This window comes from Tachyglossus aculeatus, chromosome Y4 (genome assembly GCF_015852505.1).
Source record: "Tachyglossus aculeatus isolate mTacAcu1 chromosome Y4, mTacAcu1.pri, whole genome shotgun sequence".
Classification (NCBI taxonomy): domain Eukaryota; kingdom Metazoa; phylum Chordata; class Mammalia; order Monotremata; family Tachyglossidae; genus Tachyglossus; species Tachyglossus aculeatus.
In genome coordinates this window covers 5,910,476-5,925,371 of record NC_052096.1, presented here as the reverse complement: position 1 = coordinate 5,925,371, position 14,896 = coordinate 5,910,476, and positions in this window count along the sequence as shown.

The window sequence follows — 14,896 nt, the reverse complement described above, 5'->3', positions numbered from 1 at the left end:
TCCCACAGCACTTGGATATATGTTTGTACAGATTTATTACTCTATTTATTTTACTTGTACATATTTACTAGTCTATTTATTTTATTTTGTTGATATGTTTTGTTTTGTTGTCCGTCTCCCCCTTCTAGACTGCGAGCCCGTTGTCGGATAGGGACCGTCTCTCTATGTTGCCGACTTGGACTTCCCAAGCGCTTGGTCCAGTGCTCTGCACACAGTAAGCGCTCAATAAATACAATCGAATGAATGAATTTATTGAGTGCTTACTGTGGGCAGAGCCCTGGACTAATAATAATACCAAATAATTTTGGTATTTGTTAAGCGCTTACTATGTGCCAAGCACTGTTCTAAGCGCTGGGGGAGATACAAGATAATCAGGTTGTCCCACGTGGGGCTCACTGTCTTTAATCCCCATTTTCCTGATGAGGGAACTGAGGCACAGAGAAGTGAAGTGACTTGCCCAAGGCCACACAGCTGATAAGTGGACGAGGCGGGACTAGAACCCAGGACCTCTGACTCCCAAGCCCGGGCTCTTTCCACTGAGCCACGCTGCTTCTCTGCACTTGAGCACTGTACTAAGTGCTTGAGTCCGGGACTAAGCTTTTCAGCACTGTACTAAGCCCACGGGGGGGCTCACAGCCTTCATCCCCATTTTACAGATGAGGGAACTGAGGCCCAGAGAATCCCAAAGTCACCCAGCTGACAATTGGCGGAGCCGGGATTTGAACCCACGAACTCTGACTCCAAAGCCCGGGCTCTTTCCACTGAGCCACGCTGCTTGGATTCATTCATTCAGTCAGTCGTATTTATTGAGCGCTTACTGTGTGCAGAGCACTGTCCTAAGCGCTTGGGAAGTACAAGTCGGCAACGTATAGAGACGGTCCCTACCCCCAGCACTAAGTTCCTGGGAGGTAATAATAATAATAATGATAATAATAATGGCATTTATTAAGCGCTTACTATGTGCAAAGCACTGTTCTAAGCCTAAGTGCTTCACTTATACAATAATAAGTGCTTAACAAATACCCTAAAAAAAGAACAAAAACCAATCTAGGCCAAAACCAGGCCCTGGGCTGCCTCTTACCCCCGTGACCCCCAAATTTCTCCGCTCCCAGCGTCCCTCTCCGACTCCCCCTCTTTTCTCCCGATGTTGAATATGTATATATGTTTGTACGTATTTATTACTCTATTTTACTTGTCCATATCCTATTTATTTTATTTTGTTAATGTGTTTTGTTTTGTTGTCCGTCTCCCCCTTCTAGACCGTGAGCCCGCTGTTGGGTAGGGACCGTCTCTATATGTTGCCAACTTGTACTTCCTAAGCGCTTAGTCCAGTGCTCGGCACACAGTAAGCGCTCAATAAATACGATTGAATGAATGATGGAGGGGGTTGCGGGGAGCTACACACCCCTCTGAGGGGGGACGACAACTGTGGGGGACCCCCGCGTAAAGGGGGGTGTGGAGGGAGAGGTGGAGATAGCCACCTGGGAGGACTACAGGATGCAAACCCTGAAAACAGGAAACAGAGACGGGGCAGACAGGAGGAGGATATGTGTGTGCGTGTGTGTATGTGTTTTTTTGTGTGTGAACACGTGTGTGTATATCATTCATTCATTCCATCGTAGGTACTGAGCGCTCACTGTGTGCAGAGCACTGGACTAAGCACTTGGGAAGTCCGAGTTGGCAACATCTAGAGACGGTCCTTACCTGACGGCGGGCTCACAGGCTAGAAGGGGGAGACGGACGACAAAACAAAACAGATTCACAAGAGAAAATAAATAGAAGAAATATGTACAAATAAAATAGAGTAATACATACAGAATAGTAAATATGTACAAGCCAAATCAATAGAGTAATAAATCTGTACAAACATATAACCAGGCGCGGTGGGGAGGGGAAGGAGGTCAGTCAGTTCATCCTATTTTTTGAGCGCTTTCTGCGTGCGGAGCACTGGACTAACCGCTTGGGAGAACAATAAACGGTCACATTCATTCATTCAATCCTATTTATTGAGCGCTTACTGTGTGCAGAGCACTGTACTAAGCGCTTGGGAAGTACAAGTTGGCAACATATAGAAACGGTCCCTACCCGACGGCGGGCTCACAGGCTAGAAGGGGGAGACGGACCACAAAACGAAACAGATTCACAAAAGAAAATAAATAGAATAAATATGTACAAATAAAATAGAGTAATACATACAGAATAGTAAATATGTACAAGCCAAATCAATAGAGTAATAAATCTGTACAAACATATATCCAGGCGCGGTGGAGAGGGGAAGGAGGTCAGTCAGTTCATCCTATTTTTTGAGCGCTTACTGCGTGCGGAGCACTGGACTAACCGCTTGGGAGAACAATAAACGGTCACATTCATTCATTCAATCCTATTTATTGAGCGCTTACTGTGTGCAGAGCACTGTACTAAGCGCTTGGGAAGTACAAGTTGGCAACATATAGAAACGGTCCCTACCCGACGGCGGGCTCACAGGCTAGAAGGGGGAGACGGACGACAAAACAAAACAGATTCACAAGAGAAAATAAATAGAAGAAATATGTACAAATAAAATAGAGTAATAAATACCAACAGAATAGTAAGTATGTACAAGCCAAATCAATAGAGTAATAAATCTGTACAAACATATATCCAGGCGCGGTGGGGAGGGGAAGGAGGTCAGTTAGTTCATCCTATTTTTTGAGCGCTTACTGCATGCGGAGCACTGGACTAACCGCTTGGGAGAACAATAAACGGTGACATCCCCCGTCTCTATATGTTGCCGACTTGTAATAATAATGATGGCATTTCTTAAGTGCTTACTATGTACAAAGCACTGTTCTAAGCGCTGGGGTGGATACAAGGTTGTCCCACGTGGGGCTCACAGACTTAAACCCCATTTTACAGACGAGGGAACTGAGGCCCAGAGAAGTGAAGTGACTTGCCAGATGTTGCCGGCTTGGACTTCCCAAGCGCTTAGTCCAGTGCTCTGCACACAGTAAGCACTCAGTAAATAGGATGGAATGGATGGATGATGATGATGATGATGATGATAATGGCATTTATTAAGCGCTTACTATGTGCAAAGCACTGTTCTAAGCGCTGAGGAGGTTACAGGGTGATCAGGTGGTCCCACGTGGGGCTCACAGTCTTAATCCCCATTTTACAGATGAGGGAACTGAGGCCCAGAGAAGTGAAGTGACTTGCCCAAAGTCACCCAGCTGACAACTGGCGGAGCTGGGATTTGAACCCGTGACCTCTGACTCCAAAGCCCGGGCTCTTTCCCCTGAGCCACGATGTGCACATAGCTATAATTCTATTTGTTCTGACGATTTGGACACCTGTCTACATGTTATGGATGAATGAACTCTATTTATTTATTTATTTAATTTATTTGTACTTATCATACTTATTTGTATGTTTGGTTTTGTTCTCTGTCTCCCCCTTTTAGACTGTGAGCCCACTGTTGGGTAGGGACTGTCTCCAGATGTTGCCAAATTGTACTTCCCAAGCGCTTAGTACAGTGCTCTGCACATAGTAAGCGCTCAATAAATACGATTGATGATAATGATGATGAACATGAGGAGGGAGGTACGTATTGATTACTCTATGTATTTATTTTATTTGTACACGTTTAGTCTATTGATTTTATTTCGTTAATACGTTCTGTTTTGTTCTCTGTCTCCCTCTTTTAGACCGTGAGCCCACTGTTGGGTAGGGACCGTCTCTAGATGTTGCCAACTTGGACTTCCCAAGCGCTTAGTCCAGTGCTCTGCACACAGGAAGCGCTCAATAAATATGATTGAATGAATGAATGAGAGTGTGAGCCTCACATGGGGCAGGGACTGTGTCCCACCCCATTCGCTTGTATCCATCCCAGCGCTCAGTTCAGGGCTTGGCATATAATAATAATAACGATGGCATTTATTAAGCGCTTACTATGTGCAAAGCACTGTTCTAAGCGCTGATAGAGTAAGCGCCGAACAAAGACCACCATGATGATTATCATTCCATTAAAGTCCGGCCTTTCCGCTCTTTTTGGGTGGGCCTGGCTCCCATCCCAGGGAGAGGTGAACCCAAGTCCCCCCCGCCCACACCCCTCCAACCCACAATAAAGCAGACGCCGCCTTGGCCTCTTCCCCAACCGTCCAGAAGCAGCGTGGCTCAGTGGAAAGAGCCCGGGCTTCGGAGTCAGAGGTCGTGGGTTCAAATCCCGGCTCTGCCAATAGCCAGCTGGGTGACTTTGGGCAAGGCACTTCACTTCTCTGGGCCTCAGTGACCTCATCTGGAAAATGGGGATGAAGACTGGGAGCCCCCTGGGGGACAACCTGATCACCTTGTAACCTCCCCAGCGCTTAGAACAGTGCTTTGCACATAGTAAGCGCTTAATAAATGCTATCATTATTATTATTATCCCCCGGCCTCCGAGCAGGGTGCCATGTCACTGTCCCCTCATGGATCCCCCCCCAACTGGGAGACTAAGGGGCCCCCCACCTCCCTCCTCAGCCCCCCATCTTTTCATCACCATCATCATGGATAGCACACTGGACTTCTAGTGACGAGAGAGCTATTCAAAGGTTGTGGGTTCGAATCCCACCAGAGTCGGTTTATTTTCCCCTCCTTCTCCCCTTCTCCATCCCCCCGGCCTTACCTCCTTCCCTTCCCCACAGCACCTGTATATATGTATATACGTTTGGACGGATTTATTACTCTATTTATTTTACTCATACATGTTTATTCTATTTATTTTATTTTGTTAATATGTTCTGTTTTGTTCTCTGTCTCCCCCTTCTAGACTGTGAGCCCACTGTTGGGTAGGGACCGTCTCTATATGTTGCCAACTTGGACTTCCCAAGCGCTTAGTCCAGTGCTCTGCACACAGTAAGGCTCAATAAATACGATTGATTGATTGAGAGATTGATTCAAAGGTTGTGGGTTCAAATCCCACCAGAGTCAGTTTATTTTTCCCTTCTTCCTCTCCCCCTCCTCCCCTTCTCCATCCCCCCCGCCTTATCTCCTTACCTTCCCCACAGCACCCGTATATATGTATATATGTTTGGACGGATTTATTACTCTATGATTTTACTCGTACATATTTATTCTATTTATTTCATTTTGTTAATATGTCCTGTTTTGTTCTCTGTCTCCCCCTTCTAGACTGTGAGCCCACTGTTGGATAGGGACCGTCTGTATATGTTGCCAACTTGGACTTCCCAAGGGCTTAGTCCAGTGCTCTGCACACAGTAAGCACTCAATAAATACGATTGATTGATTGATTGATTGATTGAGAGAGCGATTCAAAGGTTGGGGGTTCGAATCCCACCAGAGTCGGTTTATTTTTCCCTCCTTCCTCTCCCCCTCCTCCCCTTCTCCATCCCCCGCGCCTTACCTCCTTCCCTTCCCCATAGCACCTATATATGTTGGCAACCTATGTGTTGCCAACTTGTACTTCCCAAGCTCTTAGTCCAGTGCTCTGCACACAGTAAGCGCTCAATACGATTGAATAAATGAATATATGTATATATGTTTGTACGGATTCATTACTCTATTTTACTCGTACATATTTATTCTATTTATTTTCTTTTGTTAATGTTTTGTTTTGTTGTCCGTCTCCCCCTCCTAGACTGTGAGCCCACTGTTGGGTTAGGGACCGTCTCTATAGGTTGCCAACTTGTACATCCCAAGCGCTTAGTCCAGTGCTCTGCACACAGTAAGCGCTCAATAAATACGATTGAATGAATGAATATATGTATATATGTTTGCACGGATTCATTACTCTATTTTACTCGTACATATTTATTCTATTTATTTTCTTTTGTTAATATGTTCTGTTTTGTTGTCCGTCTCCCCCTTCTAGACCGTGAGCCCGCTGTTGGGTTAGGGACCGTCTCTAGATGTTGCCAACTTGGACTTCCCAAGCGCTTAGTCCAGTGCTCAGTAAGTGCTCAATAAATACGATTGAGTGAACGAATGAATGAATCCTCTTTTCATCATCATCTTTTCAGCACCATCATCCCCAGTGAGGCTCCAGGCCTCGCCCTCCGCCCCCTCCTCTCCCTAATGGCATCCAGATGTTGGGCTGGGCCCCCTTCCCTCCCCAAGCAGATCTTGGGGGGGGGGGGGTCCTCAAGTCCTCCCCCATCTCTCCATCCCCCCTCAGGCACCTGGGTCCCTGGGAGCTGGAGGGAGGGGAAGGGGAGGAAGGAGATATTCCCAGGGTGTGGGAAACAGACCCTTCCTCTCCTCCTCCTCCTCCTCTTCTCCCCCATCTCCCCCATCCCCTGCTCCCCAAATTCACCCTCCCTCTCTGCCCCAAGAAGATCTGACGGGGGGGTCCTCAAGTCCTCCCCCATCTTTCCATCCCCCCTCAGGCACCTGGGTCCCTGGGAGCTGGAGGGAGGGGAAGGGGAGGAAGGAGACATTCCCAGGGTGTGGGAAACAGACCCTTCCTCTCCTCCTTCTCTTCTCCCCCATCTCCCCCATCCCCTGCTCCCCAAATTCACCCTCCCTCTCTGCCCCAAGAAGATCTGGGGGGGGGGGGTCCTCAAGTCCTCCCCCATCTTTCCATCCCCCCTCAGGCACCTGGGTCCCTGGGAGTTGGAGGGAGGGGAAGGGGAGGAAGGAGACATTCCCAGGGCGTGGGAAACAGACCCTTCCTCTCCTCCTTCTCTTCTCCCCCATCTCCCCCATCCCCTGCTCCCCAAATTCACCCTCCCTCTCTGCCCCAAGAAGATCTGGGGGGGGTCCTCAAGTCCTCCCCCATCTCTCCATCCCCCCTCAGGCACCTGGGTCCCTGGGAGCTGGAGAGAGGGGAAGGGGAGGAAGGAGACATTCCCAGGGTGTGGGAAACAGACCCTTCCTCTCCTCCTCCTCCTCCTCTTCTCCCCCATCTCCCCCATCCACTGCTCCCCAAATTCACCCTCCCTCTCTGCCCCAAGAAGATCTGGGGGGGGGGGTCCTCAAGTCCTCCCCCATTTCTCCATCCCCCCTCAGGCACCTGGGTCCCTGGGAGCTGGAGGGAGGAGAAGGGGAGGAAGGAGACATTCCCAGGGCGTGGGAAACAGACCCTTCCTCTCCTCCTCCTCCTCCTGCTCCTCTTCTCCCCCATCTCCCCCATCCCCTGCTCCCCAAATTTACCCTCCCTCTCTGCCCCCCAGCCCACCCCCGTCCCCCACTGATTTCAGACTGAGCCCCCTTTTTCCTCTCCTCCTCCCCATCCTGCCTCCTTCCCCTCCCCACATCACCTCTATATAATAATTAATAATAATAATAATAATAATAATAATGGCATTTATTAAGCGCTTACTATGTTAGGTGATCAATCAATCAATCGTATTTATTGAGCGTATTTATTGGGGATGAAGACTGTGAGCCCCACGTGGGACAACCTGATCACCTTGTATCCCCCCCCCCCCAGCGCTTAGAACAGTGCTTGGCACAGAGGAAGCGTTTAACAAATATTATTATTATTATTATGTATGTGCCGTATATAATAATAGGGGAAGCAGCGTGGATCAGTGGAAAGAGCCCGGGCTTGGGAGCCAGAGGTCGTGGGTTCTAATCCCAGCTCTGCCACTTACCTGCTGTGTGACTTTGGACAAGCCGCTTCATTTCTCTGGGCCTCAGTTTCCTCGTCTGTAAAATGGGATGAAGACTGGGAGCCCCCCATGGGACAACCTGATCACCTGATCTGAGCCTCAGTTCCCTCATCTATAAAATGGGGGTGAAGACTGGGAGCCCCACATGGGACAACCCCATCACCTTTTAACCCCCCAGCGCTTAGAACAGTGCTTTGCACATAGTAAGCGCTTAACAAATGCCATCATCTTCATTATTATTCTGAACCTCAGCTTCCTCATCTGGAAAATGGGGATGAAGACTGTGAACCCCACGTGGGACAACCTGATCACCTTGTATCCCCCCAGTGCTTAGAACAGTGCTTGGCACATAGTAAGCGCTTAACAAATGCCATCGTCATCATTATTATTATTATTATTCTCTGAGCCTCAGCTTCCTCATCTGAAAAATGGGGATGAAGACTGTGAACCCCACGGGGGACAATCTGATCACCTTATATCCCCCCAGTGCTTAGAACAGTGCTTGGCACATAGTAAGTGCTTAACAAATGCCATTATCATCATTATTATTATTATTCTCTGAGCCTCAGCTTCCTCATCTGGAAAATGGGGATGAAGACTGTGAACCCCACGGGGGACAACCTGATCACCTTGTATCCCCCCAGCGCTTAGAACAGTGCTTGGCACATAGTAGGCGCTTAACAAATGCCATTATCATCATTATTATTATTATTCTCTGAGCCTCAGTGACCTCCTCTGTCAAATGGGGATGAAGACTGTGAGCCTCACGTGGGACAACCTGATCACCTTGTATCCCCCCAGCATTTAGAACAGTGCTTGGCACATAGTAAGCGCTTAACAAATGCCATCATCATTATTCTCTGAGCCTCAGTTCCCTCATCTGTCAAATGGGGATGAAGACTGTGAGCCCTACGTGGGACAACCTCATCACCTTGTATCCCCCCAGCGCTTAGAACAGTGCTTGGCACATAGTAAGCGCTTAACAAATTCACTCACTCATTCAATCGTATTTATTGAGTGCTTACTGTGTGCAGAGCACTGTACTAAGCGCTTGAGAAGTACAAGTTGGCAACATATAGAGACGGTCCCTACCCAAATGCCATCATCATCACCATCATCATCATTCATTCATTCATTCAATCGTACTTATTGAGCGCTTACTGTGTGCAGAACAGTGTACTAAGCACTTGGGAAGTATAAGTTGGTAACATATAGAGACGGTCCCTATGCAGATGTCATCATCATCATCATCATTCATTCATTCAATCGTATTTATTGAGCGCTTACTGTGTGCAGAGCAGTGTACTAAGTGCTTGGGAAGTACAAGTTGGCAACATATAGAGACGGTCCCTACCCAAATGCCATCATCATCATCATCAACATCATCATCATCATATATGGAAGCAGCGTGACTCAGTGGAAAAGAGCCCGGGCTTTGGAGTCAGAGGTCATGGGTTCAAATCCCGGCTCCGCCAACTGTCAGCTGTGTGACTTTGTGCAAGTCACTTCATCATCATCATCATCATCATCATCAATCGTCTTTATTGAACGCTTACTGGGTGCAGAGCACTGTACTAAGCGCTTGGGAAGTACAAGTTGGCAACATATAGAGACGGTCCCTACCCAACAGTGGGCTCACAGTCTAGAAGGGGGAGACAGAGAACAAAACCAAACATATTAACAAAGTAAAATAAATAGAATAAATATGTACAAATAAAATAGAGTAATCTCAGTTCCCTCCTCTGGAAAATGGGGCTGAAGACTGTGAGCCCCACCGTGGGACAACCTGATCGCCTTGTCACCTCCCCAGCGCTTAGAACCGTAGGGACTGCCTCTACACATTGCCAACTTGTACTTCCCAAGTGCTTAGAACAGTGCTCAGCGCACAGTAAGCGCTCAATAAGTACGATTGAATGAATGAATGAATGAATGCCCCCCCGTGGGACAACCTGATCGCCTTGTCACCTCCCCAATGCTTAGAACCGTAGGGACCGTCTCTACATGTTGCCAACTTGTACTTCCCAAGCGCTTAGAACAGTGCTCTGCACACAGTAAGTGTTCAATAAGTATGAATGAATGAATGAATGAATGAATGTATCCCCCCCTCCCCGTGGGACAACCTGATCGCCTTGTCACCTCCCCAGCGCTTAGAGCTGTAGGGACCGTCTCTACATGTTGCCAACTTGTACTTCCCAAGTGCTTAGAACAGTGCTCTGCACACAGTAAGCGCTCAATAAGTATGAATGAATGAATGAATGAATACCCCCCGTGGGACAACCTGATCTCCTTGTCACCTCCCCAGTGCTTAGAACCGTAGGGACCGTCTCTACATGTTGCCAACTTGTACTTCCCAAGCGCTTAGAACAGTGCTCTGCGAACAGTAAGCGCTCAATAAATACGATTGATTGATTGATGATTGATTAGAACAGTGCTTGGCACAGAGTAAGCGCTTAATAAATAATAATAATAATAATAATGGCATTTGTTAAGCGCTCACCATGTGCAAAGCACTGTTCTAAGCACTGGGGAGGTTACAAGGTGATCAGGTTGTCCCACGGGGGGCTCACTGTTTTAATCCCCATTTTCCAGATGAGGTCACTGAGGCCCAGAGAAGTGAAGTGTCAGGCCCAAAGTCACCCAGCTGACAGTTGGCAGAGCCGGGATTTGAACCCATGACCCCTGACTCCAAAGCCCGGGCTCTTTCCACTGAGCCACGCTGCTTCTCTATAAATAAATGTCGTCATTATTATTATTATTATTATATGGGAAGGGGGCCATGTTGCCAACTTGTACTTCCCAAGCGCTTCGTACAGTGCTCTGCACACAGTAAGCGCTCAATAAATACGATTGATGATGATGATGATGAAGGGGGGGATTGGGAGTGAGGGGGGCGTGGAGCAGGGGTCGGGCTGAAGGGGTTTAGGGGAAGGGAGAGAGAGGGAGTGGAGGAGACGACCCAGGCCCCTTGCCAGCGGTAGCGTGGGAACCTCCTGCTTTATTTACAGGCCAAGTCAGGGCCACATTCCTCTCCCGACAAGAAGCGGGGTCCCCCGGGACCCCCGCAGCCCCCTCCTCTTCCCAGGGCTCTGCCGTTCCTTCCTCGTCCTCACTCACTCAATGGTATTTATTGAGCGCTCACTGTGTGCGGACCATTTCACTTCTCTGGGCCTCAGTGGCCTCATCTGGAAAATGGGGATTAAGACGGTGAGCCCCCCGTGGGACAACCTGATCACCTTGTAACCTCCCCAGCGCTTAGAACAGTGCTTTGCCCATAGTAAGCGCTTAACAAATACCATCATTATCATTATTATTATTTATTAAGTGCTTACTCTGTGCCAAGCATTGTTCTAACCAATCAATCAATCAATCAATCGTATTTATTGAGCGCTTACTGTGTGCAGAGCACTGTTCTAAGCGCTTGGGAAGTACAAGTTAGCAACATGTAGAGACGGTCCCTACGGCTCTAAGCGCTTGGCAAGTACAATGCGGAAACAGAGGCAATCCCTGCCCTCAACGGGCTCACGGTCTAGAAGGGGGGAGACAGACAACAAAATACGCAAACAGGCATCAATAGCATCGATATAAACACACAGAGTCACAGAGATGTGTACACATCAAAACGAGTACACAGGCATTAATATCAATCAATCAATCAATCAATCAATTGAGAGAATCAATCAATCAATCAATCGCATTTATGGAGCGCTTACTGTGTGCAGAGCACTGGACGAAGCGCTTGGGAAGTCCAAGTTGGCAACATCTAGAGCCGGTCCCTACCCAACAGTGGGCTCGCAGTCTTAAAAGGGGGAGACGGAGAACAAAACCAAACATACTAACAAAATAAAATAAATAGAATAGATATGTACAAGTAAAATCAATCAATCAGTCAATCGTATTTATTGAGCGCTTACTGTGTGCAGAGCACTGGACGAAGCGCTTGGGAAGTCCAAGTTGGCAACATATGGAGACGGTCCCTACCCAACAGTGGGCTCACAGTCTAAAAAGGGGGAGACGGAGGACAAAACCAAACATACTAACAAAATAAAATAAATAGAATAGATATGTACAAGTAAAATCAATCAATCAATCAGTCAATCGTATTTATTGAGCGCTTACTGTGTGCAGAGCACTGGACGAAGCGCTTGGGAGGTCCAAGTTGGCAACATATAGAGCCGGTCCCTACCCAACAGTGGGCTCACAGTTTAAAAAGGGGGAGACGGAGAACAAAACCAAACATACTAACAAAATAAAATAAATAGAATAGATATGTACAAGTAAAATCAATCAATCAATCAATCAATCAATCAATCGTATTTATTGAGCGCTTACTGTGTGCAGAGCACTGGACGAAGCGCTTGGGAAGGACAAGTTGCCAACATATGGAGACGGTCCCTACCCAACAGTGGGCTCACAGTCTAAAAGGGGGGAGACAGAGAACAAAACCATACTAACAAAATAAAATGAATAGAATAGATATGTACAAGTAAAATCAATCAATCAATCAGTCAATCGTATTTATTGAGTGCTTACTGTGTGCAGAGCACTGGACAAAGCGCTTGGGAAGTCCAAGTTGGCAACATCTAGAGACGGTCCCTACCCAACAGTGGGCTCACAGTCTTAAAAGGGGGAGACGGAGAACAAAACCAAACACACTAACAAAATAAAATAAATAGAATAGATATGTACATGTAAAATCAATCAATCAATCAATCAATCAATCGTATTTATTGAGCGCTTACTGTGTGCAGAGCACTGGACGAAGCGCTTGGGAAGTCCAAGTTGGCAACATATAGAGACGGTCCCTACCCAACAGTGGGCTCACAGTTTAAAAAGGGGGAAACGGAGAACAAAACCAAACATGCTAACAAAATAAAATAAATAGAATAGATATGTACAAGTAAAATCAATCAATCAATCAATCAATCGTATTTATTGAGCGCTTACTGTGTGCAGAGCTCTGTACTAAGCGCTTGGGAAGTCCAAGTTGGCAACATATAGAGACAGTCCCTACCCAACAGTGGGCTCACAGTCTAGAAGGGGGAGATTCGCTTGGATCCAACCCAGCGCTTAGTACAGTACCTGGCACATAGTGGGCGCTTAACAAATCCCACAATCATTATCATTCGATTGTATTTATTGAGCGCTTAGTGCGTTCAGAGCACTGTACTAAGCGGTTCGGAAGTACAATACGGCAATAAAGAGAGATAATCCCTGCCCATGATGCGCTTACTGTCTAGAGGATAGGGATAGGGATTGGGGGAGAAGGGAGATGGGAAATAAGGGGTGAGGGGGATTTTAATAATAATAAATAATAATGGCATTTATAAAGCGCTTACTATGTGCAAAGCACTGTTCTAAGCGCTGGGGAAGCCACAAGGTGATCAGGTTGTCCCACGGGGGGCTCACAGTCTTAATCCCCATTTTACAGATGAGGTAACTGAGGCCCAGAGAAGTTAAGTGACTTGCCCAAAGTCACACAGCTGACAATTGGCGGAGCCGGGATTTGAACCCATGACCCCTGACTCCAAAGCCCGGGCTCTTTCCACTGAGCCACGCTGCTTCTCTAGAAGCACTTAGACTGGGCTTAGACTGTAAGCCCACTGTTGGGTAGGGACTGTCTCTATATGTTGCCAACTTGGACTTCCCAAGCGCTTAGTCCAGTGCTCTGCACACAGTAAACGCTCAATAAATACGATTGATGGATTGATTGATAATGGGATGGGAATGAGGATTGGGAGGGGGATCCCACAGGGATCTGTCTCCCCCCATTCTCTGCTCCTCACTCCTTCCCCCCATCCCCAGGATTCCCTTCCCTCTGCTAGGCCCAAGCTGGTTTTCATTATCCCGGTATCCAGCTGCAGACCGGAAAAGGGGGGAAGCGGCGCCCCTGGGAATATGATCCCCCCGATTCCCACCCGGGGCGGGGCTCTTCCCGACCGGGGTGGGGGGCTGGCGGAGGGGGTGAGGCCTGGGGAAAAGGAATACTAACAATCATGATGGTATTTGTGAAGCGCTTACTATGGGCCCAGCACTGTTCTGAGCGCTGGGGGAGACACAAGGTCATCGGGTGGTCCCACGTGGGGCTCCCGGTCTTCATCCCCATTTTCCAGATGGGGCAACTGCGGCACGGAGAAGGGAAGTGACTTGCCCAAGGTCACACAGCAGGCGAGAGAAGAAGCGTGGCTTAGTGGAAAGAGCCCGGGCTTGGGAGTCAGGGGTTGCGGGTTCTAATCCCGGCTCTGCCACTTATCAGCTGGGTGACTTTGGGCAAGTCACTTCACTTCTCTGGGCCTCAGTTCCCTCACCTGTAAAATGGGGATGAAGACTGGGAGCCCCCCATTGGGACAACCTGATCATCTTCTATCTCCCCCAGCGCTTAGAACAGTGCTTGGCACATAGTAAGAGCTTCACAAATGCTATTATTATTATTATTATTATTATTATTATTACCGCAGCGCTTAGAACAGTGCTTCACACATAGTAAGTGCTTCACGGATGCCATCATCATCATTATTATTATTATTACCCCAGAGCTTAGAACAGTGCTTGGCACATAGTAAGTGCTTCACAAATGCCATCATCATTATTATTATTATTATTATTATTATTATTATTATTATTATTACCCCAGCGCTTAGAACAGTGCTTGGCACATAGTAAGAGCTTCACAAATGCTATCATTATTATTATTATTACCCCAGCACTTAGAACAGTGCTTGGCACATAGTAAGTGCTTCACAGATGCCATCATCGTCATTATTATTATTATTATTATTACCCCAGAGCTTAGAACAGTGCTTGGCACATAGTAAGTGCTTCACAAATGCCATCATCATCATCACTATTATTATTATTATTATTACCCCAGCGCTTAGAACAGTGCTTGGCACATAGTAACTGCTTCACAGATGCCATCATCATCATTATTATTATTATTACCCCAGAGCTTAGAACAGTGCTTGGCACATAGTAAGTGCTTCACAGATGCCATCATCATCATTACGTATTTATTACTCTATTTATTTATTTATTTTACTTGTACATATTTATTCTATTTATTTTGTTAATATGTTTGGTTTTGTTCTCTGTCTCCCCTTTCTAGACTGTGAGCCCACTGTTGGGTAGGGACCGTCTCTAGATGTTGCCAACTTGGACTTCCCAAGCGCTTAGTCCAGTGCTCTGCACACAGTAAGCGCTCAACAAATACGATTGATTGATTGATTGATGATTATTATTATTACCCCGGAGCTTAGAACAGTGCTTGGCACATCATAGTAAATGCTTCACAGATGCCATCATCATCATTACGT